The sequence below is a fragment of the Silene latifolia genome, chromosome 6, assembly GCF_048544455.1.
Source record: "Silene latifolia isolate original U9 population chromosome 6, ASM4854445v1, whole genome shotgun sequence".
Lineage (NCBI taxonomy): Eukaryota > Viridiplantae > Streptophyta > Magnoliopsida > Caryophyllales > Caryophyllaceae > Silene > Silene latifolia.
The window spans coordinates 107,772,271-107,780,271 of record NC_133531.1 but is presented as its reverse complement, the minus strand read 5'-3'; the positions used below and the strand labels follow the sequence as shown (position 1 = coordinate 107,780,271).

Below are 8,001 nucleotides of genomic sequence, written 5' to 3'. Positions count from 1 at the left end.
TACTTAGCATAGGTCGGCACATGATTGATTAATTCCGTAAATGGAATTGAGACTTCCAAGTTCTTCACAATCTCCATGAATTTTCCAAGTTGGTCATCAAACTTAGGCTTAGCTTGACGACTTGGAAAAGGAAGTCTAATAACAATAGGCTCCTTCTCTTTGGGCTTTTCTTCATCCTTCTTTGAAGATTCTTGAATGGTGGGTTCTTCTTCTCTAGAGTTTTCAACAATTCTTTCCTTGTCACTAGCATTCACAACATCTTCATCAACGGGCCTCTTCGGCCCTTCATACCTTGTACCACTCCGCAAATGGATGGCACTCACCGATTCTTGTCTTGGGGGATTACCTTGAGGTGGTAATTGCCCCTTTGTATTTGTGAACTTGAAGATGCCAATTGAGACATTTGGGTCTCCAGCATCTTTGTGTGAGCTAGTATGTTGTTAATGGTGATGTATTTTGCTTGGCTATCCTTCTGCATTTGAGTGAAAAACTCTTGTTGGTTCTTTTGCATTTGGAGGACCGCTTTTTGAACATCAAAACCTTGGTCATTGGATTGATTGTATGGGATTTGATTTTGATAACTTTGGTTTTGATTGTAAAAGGGTCTTTGAGCTTGGTTTCTCATTGGAGGTGGGGTGTATGTTGTTTGAGGGTTTTGAACATTTTGGATTTTGTATGAGAGGTTGGGATAGAATTTGGTGTTTTCATTATAATAGTTGGAATAAGGAGTACCACTCTTGTATGCTTGGAAAACATTCACTTTTTCACTTGTTCCCCTACATTCACTTTGGTCATGTCCCAAAGTTCCATAACTCTCACATACTCCACTTGGAATTGATGAAGATGCCACCATGGCATTAACATGTTGCTTAGGTGATTTGGAGGCTTCTTCAAGGTTAGCCATAGCCTTCTCAAACTTTAAATTAATGGTATCAATATGAGCACTAAGTTGAGCACCCAATTGAGTAATAGAGTCCACTTCATGCTTTCCTCCTCTAGTAGTCTTCCGAGGTCTACTATATTGTGAGTTATGGACCGCCATTTCATCAATCTTGTTCCATGGTTGATTATCGTCAAATTCGGTGAACATACCATTTGATCCCATGTTGAGAATGTTTCGGGAGTCTTCATAAAGACCATTCCAAAATTGTTGTACCAAGAACCACTCGCTAAGTCCGTGATGAGGACATGAGCGGCAAGTTCCCTTGAATCGCTCCCAAGCTTCATACAAATATTCTTCGTCCCTTTGTTTGAACCCGGTGATTTGGCCTCTTAGCATGTTAGTCTTTTCCGGAGGATAGAACTTTTTGTAGAAAGCAAGTGCTAATTTCTTCCAAGAGTCAATACCAAGAGTAGCCTTATCAAGGCTCTTTAACCATTGTTTTGCGGTACCAATCAAAGAAAAAGGAAATAAGACCCATCGAATTTGGTCTTGAGTAACTCCGGTTTGAGAAATCGCATCACAATAGTCACAAAAAGTATCCATATGAGAATGAGGGTCTTCACTAGACATCCCCCCAAATTGACTTCTTTCAACTAATTGTATAAATGCGGATTTTGCAATGAAATTACCGGTCAAATGTTGTGGTGTGGGAGTATCATTTGTTAGGTTCTCCTCGGTTGGTACGGAATGTGATGAAAATTTAGGCATTGTGGGTTGATTTTGTGGTTGATTTTGTGTTGGGTTATCCTCTCCTTCTCTTGAAAAAGGGTTAATGAACTCAATAGTATTTGGTTGAATATCCACAATCTCACCAATACCTCTCAAAGTATTTCTAGCAAGTCTTCTATTGTTGGTCAAAGTTCTTTCAATTTCAAGATCAATGGGTAACAAGTTACCTTGTGATCTCTTAGACATGCAAAATATCAAACAACTCGAAAACAATTAGAACAAACCTTGAGGAGTTTTACTTCCCCAAGGTAAAGAAAGACACAAATAAAAAGCAATCAAAGAAAATCAAATCAAGTTAACACCGTCCCCGGCAACGGTGCCATTTTTGGTTCGTCGGTTTTGTTACTCGTCGTCAAAAGTTACCTAGACCAAAACAATATTTATAACTTCACAAACTACTCTACTTTTAGTAAAGAGGTAAGTAAAGGTCGGATTCCAAGGGACGGGTATTAATGTAGGATTTTCGATTGCAAATGGTCAGGTCTAAGGGTGTCACAATTTGGGTTGAGGTAGGAGATCAACTAAACTAAATAACAATGCAAACAAAATAAGGAAAGCAAGAAAGATGATTAAAATGAGATGTAAACAAATGATTAAAAGCACTAGGGTGTCATGGGTTCATAGGGGATTCATGGGATTTTGATCATACAAACATATTCTCTACTAGAAGCAAGCAATTATTGTTGTGATGGGATCGAGTTAGTGTAAATCTTACAATCCCTAGGAAGGTTTGGGTCCTGGAGCCGAATCGATTTGATTGTACAACAACTACAAGTCGAATTAATCCTCCCTATCCAACTATATGCATGGTCTAATGAGACTCGAGTTGGTTTATGTCTTACAAGTCTCATTGAAAAGGTAAGTGATGGGTAAAAAATGCAAGGATTCATAGGCTCGCATTTCATCAAACATAACATGTGCATAAGTTGAAATCACAACAAGCAAGCAAATTAATTATGAAAACATATTAGCTTAAGCATGAATCAATCCTCATGTTGGTTTCCCCTAATTCCCCATTAACCCTAGTTAAGGAAACTACTCACTCATTATCAAGTTTAACATGCTAACAAGGTTGTCAATCATACTAGCAAGGCAAAACATGATGAACAAATGAAGATGATTAACAATAATTAAAAATCATTAAGAGAGAATTATACCTAAAGATGATTCCAAATAATAAAGCAAAGAATAATAGAAGTACTTGATGATTGATGGAAGGTTGTCAATCCTCCAATTAAACCAAAATAATCTTTTAATTACCCAAAATAAATGATAAACAATAGAGAAATTAATTAAAGATTAAGAAATGAGATTTGTATTAATGCTAAATTAAGAGTTGATTACAAGATTAAGATGAGATTAAGAATGCATAAGAAGAACATGATAATCCAATTAGTAGAATGGGGTATTTATACTAAGGATTAGGTATATAAATTAGGGTTACTAAGGGCTTAACTGACGATTAAGACCCTTAAGAAAAGTTGAGGAAGTGCTCCTCTCGAAGGAGATGTGTATATCCGTTTTCATAGTCTTCAAGAAATACGCTCGTCCCGAGCGGCTTGGCTGAGAGACGGCATGCACTGGAGAGGAATCTGAGCATATTGGGGGGTCGGGACGCTCGGATCACAAGGCCTCAAGACGAGCATCTTGGCCACGGGACGCTCGGACTGTAGCAGGGCGACGCTCGTCCTGGGCACTGCAACGCTCGTATTGCTGGGCAGTCACTTCTCTTCATTTCTTTCTTCAACAATCCTCAAGGATCTTGTTGGAGATGCAAGGATCCTTTCACCATTGCCCAATATACTTTATTATCTACATAGGCCTTCTAGCATTGTCTTCCCTTTGATGCTTGGTCATTGAATTCGATCTATTTAGCTCCATTTTGCCATGAAAATGCAAGGTTTGCACTCCTTTCCTACCAAGGGATCAAAACCTCAAAGAATATGCAAAACGAAAGACTAAAGATAGTAAATGACCTAATTATGCACTAAAAAGCATAGGAACGAGGCTAATTCGGGGAGTAAATATGCTCAAATATGAGTCACATCAGCACTCAATCGAAGTCTTTTTTGTTCGATCGAGTGGATTTGGTGGTCTCAAGTGTTCGATCGAGTCCCTGCTGAACTCGATCGAAGGGTGCAGTTTTGAAGGTTCTCGATCGAGTTCATCTTCTGTTCGATCGAGAAGATTTGATGGAATAGTGTTCGATTGAGTTGATTCAAATCACTCGATCGAGCACTTTGCTATATTACACGGGATCTTATTTCGTATAAACTTAATTAATATCTTAGTGTGTGTAATAAATATATACCCTATATAAGGGAAGACGTAATTAGGTTTAACGATCTCTTAATCTTTAAATTACTCTTGAATCTGAGAAATTACTCTCTAAAGCAGACTTTATTTATTCTCTTGTCCGTTCGTTGTTTTGCTCTCTTATTGCCGGATCTTAAACTTTGTAATCATCTTTACTCCCTTAATTCGATTTAATCTTCCCTTTCATCTTTAATATTTGATCTTAATTACTCTTTTAATTATCATTACTGTTTAATTTATGTTATTTCATCATCATCTTTATATCATGTCTTTGCTTAATTCTTCAATTATCATTGTTAGTTTCGTCATTAACATGAGTAGCTAATTCTTTTTATGTTAGGATTAGGGGAGCCATGGTAGTGAATTAATGATGTTGTAAATATAATAGATGGTTTGATTATGAGAACTGTTTTATAACAATATAATTGTAATCGTTTAGTTGAGTGCACGCTTCTAAACCAATTAATCCGGTTAAGTTTAGACCTAGATCGAGAGATTAGAATGAATAGACCTGTTATGAACAGTAAGACTACACTAATGAGGGCAAGAGCTAAGTTAGTTGTGTTTTAGGGCAGAAAGTGGACCGAGAGGACCTTTCCTACACCCTTCTCATATTAGACCGTTTAACCTATTTATGACAGAATTGACTAATTACCATGGTAAACCGACATCCTAGCATTTCTCTCCTTATTTGATCACATTCTTTATTTCTCCTTATTGCCTTTATTGCTTTTTTCTCTCTGCCTTAATCTTAATTAGTAGTTAGAAAACAAAATCAAACACCGAATTGTTACCGTGACATACTAGACCAGCAGGTAGATATAATAGCCTCCCTGTGGAGTACGATACCGGACTTACCTCTACTATATATTAGTTGAGCCGGTTGGTTTATTTTTAATAGGGTTGCGACAGCCGTGTCAACATCCCGTCATCTTCCTCCTCTCTTTTTCTTTTTTTCTTGCTTGTTTTTTGTGCTATTTCCTCCTATTTTCCATCTCTACTTCACACAAGTAAGTTTCTCCTTCATCTAATTCCATTTCCCCTTTTGTTTCAAAGTTTATAACCCTTTTTCCCATCAATTGCAATCGAAATTAGGGTTTACAAATTTGGGGATTTTCTGAGTTTTGTGTCCAAATCATGTCTATTATGCTTAATATACCCTTTGTGATTCCTTTGCGATGTTTCAACTAAAAAACGGTATTAGGGTTGTCTTTTTGGATGATTTTGGGAAACGATTTTGTGACGATTTTGTGCGATTTTTGTGTGGATTTATCGGCTATTACAATTGCTAATTTAAGGACTATTGTGTGATAATTTCAGAATGGATGGAGGTAAAAAACGATAGACTACAGGACAATCATCGCGACGCGAGACGGCGCCGCCAGCCTCCAGTAGCACTCACGGCAGTCACATACCGACACAAATGGGTAACGCACGTATTCCCTATACCCCTACTCCGCCTATTGAAGGCTTACGTGATTACCCCGAGGTAATTTTCTCTTCTGTAGTGCAAAAGAATCGATTTAGTGCTCTGTCAGAACACCCTATTGTTCCAACCTGTTTTCTAGACTGTGACAGTCTAGTGTCTTTGGGAATTTATGAACCTGTTGTGAAAATTTTTAATGGAACGGGTATGTCTAGTTTGGTGAGTATGAGGGAGTATACTTACTAGACACCCACCCTTAAATTCTTTAGCAGTTTTAAAATGTATGCAGGGGACTATAACGAGGACGCAAATTCTACTTACGTCCACTTTCGTCTGTTTAACCAAGACTTCCGTACGACCTTAGCTGAGTTCTGCGCTCACTTAGGCTTACACAGTGAGGGACCACACGCGGCCCCTCGGAAGTTAGTTGAGCCCATGTGGGGCGCCATAGCTGACCACTTTGAGGGTAGGAAGAGGGGGAAATTTGTTCATCATCCACCTATCCGTATCTGGCTCTGCCTTATACGCGGTACTCTATTCGCTATGAAAGAGTCCAACAATGTAAATGCTAAAGAGTTGTTCATTTTAGCAGGTTATCTAAACATTGATAGTGGAACTCATTATATTCTTAATATTGTCTATCTTATTGCTCAGCTATTTACTAATGTCGCGATCTGAGCCTTGTCCTCTATTCACTGCGGGGGGTTGGTTGCACATATCGCCCGCTGCTTTTTTCTTGAGTTTCCCCGGGGCATGAGGCCCATTGGACACGCGGATCCAGACATTGATAATTTGTCTTTTAACCGTGTCATACATGAAGAATTTACACTGGCTGACTGATGATTGTACGTGGAAGATCTCATCGTAGTTGTCAAACTCCCAATCATGTCCTTTCACATAATGTGCCATCATGTTTTTCCAAAGTCCATAATTCTTCCCATCAAAGACGGGACACTTTAGATACTTGGAATCCATTTCACACGTGTAAGGCAGCGGGATTAAAAGTAAAAATAAAAATAAAAAGAGATAGACGGATCAACCTCTTTGCGATTAGGCAATCAAGAGCACGAGGCTTTGATACTAATTGTAGAGTCTATCGATCCGTAATACTCAAGAGGGGGGGTGAATTGAGTATAAAAACTTTAGCCCACTTTTTCGACTGTCCTATGAGCGTGAATAACTAACTAATTAATTAAAGTTTATTGATTAAACTTTAATTACTTAATCTATTAATGTGAAACGTAAACAAAATAACGAGGCAAAACAAATGACACACGTGGTTTTGAAGTGGTTCAGTTTCACAAGTCGAAACCTACGTCCACTATTCTCGATTAATAATTTTAGTACCTTTCTACGGATTACAAAATTATCAACCCACTTGTACAACTAACTCTAGTTGTAACTCAATTTGAGTACCTTTAAATACTCAATTGAACGTATAAGAAACAAATCTAAGCACTATTATCCAATAATGATATCAATCTATGTAAATGACGAATGAAGAACTCGACTTTTTCAAATAAAAATAAAGTAAGAACACGTTTAAAAGCGTTTGCAATTAAAAATAATTTTTACTCTATTTGCGTGATTTACTTGAAAGTGTTTTTTGCGTAAAAAGTCTTAACCCTAAATGAAAGAGTAAAGGTAATATTTATAGAAGACGGAAACTAGGGTTCGAAATCGCGAAACCCTAGGGCCGTGTGTTTTCGTGTCTTCTAAGAAAAGAATTAGATTTAATTCTTCTCTAAGATATTATCTTATCTTAAGGAAATAATATCTTAATAAATAATAAAGAAGATATAAATTCTTTCTTAAATATTTATGACAAGATATAATCTTATTTGGGATATTCTCTCGTATACCTCTGAACTTTTTCGTTTTTTAAGGTGTACCCCTTGCTTTTCACAAAAAAAACTTTGACCGACAATAATTCTCTGTTACAATTTCAGAAAACAGTAATTTTTTTCAAACCAATTATCTCGTCAAGGCCTTGATTTTGAAAAAAAAAATCGCCGCTTTTTGAAACCGTAGCCGGTAGTTATGGTTGATTAAAACTTTTTTAACGAATAAACTTTGACCGAACATAATTCCCGACCGCGAGTTGAGATATCGCTGAGTTTTTTTTCAAACTGAAGACCTCTTAAAGATGGTCAATTTGAAAAAAAAAATGTTTATCGTATTCTGAACTTGTAGGCAAGAGTTATTGACGGTCAAAGTTTTTTTGCAATAAAAGAGGGGTACATCATAGAAAATGAAAAAGTTGAGGGGTACACGAGAGAATATCCCTTCTTATTTTTATGGAAAAGATATCTCACTAGATAATAAAAGGAGATATGAAATCTCTGCTAAATTATTATCAAATAAGATATTCTAAACCCTAACTTGTGCAAAGGGAAAACGAGAAAAGGATCACAACCAAAGTAGCCGTCCCTCATACACGAAACCGTAGACGGTACGAAACCCTAGATGGTTTCCTTTTAGGGTTTATTATGAACAATTGCATAAATCCTAGATAGCATGACAACTCATAAGTTGTATTACTAATCAATTAGAATAATGACGAATTATTTACCCAAAATAAGTATAA

The 8,001-nt window shown here is 37.0% G+C and overlaps 1 non-coding gene across 1 annotated transcript; it reads left to right on the top strand.

Annotated features, from left to right (window-relative positions):
• Positions 1–1,172: 1,172 nt before the first annotated feature.
• On the top strand, positions 1,173–1,279 carry LOC141589310 (small nucleolar RNA R71). The gene has a single exon (XR_012520255.1). It is a non-coding gene; the product is annotated as a small nucleolar RNA R71 (small nucleolar RNA).
• Positions 1,280–8,001: the final 6,722 nt, after the last annotated feature.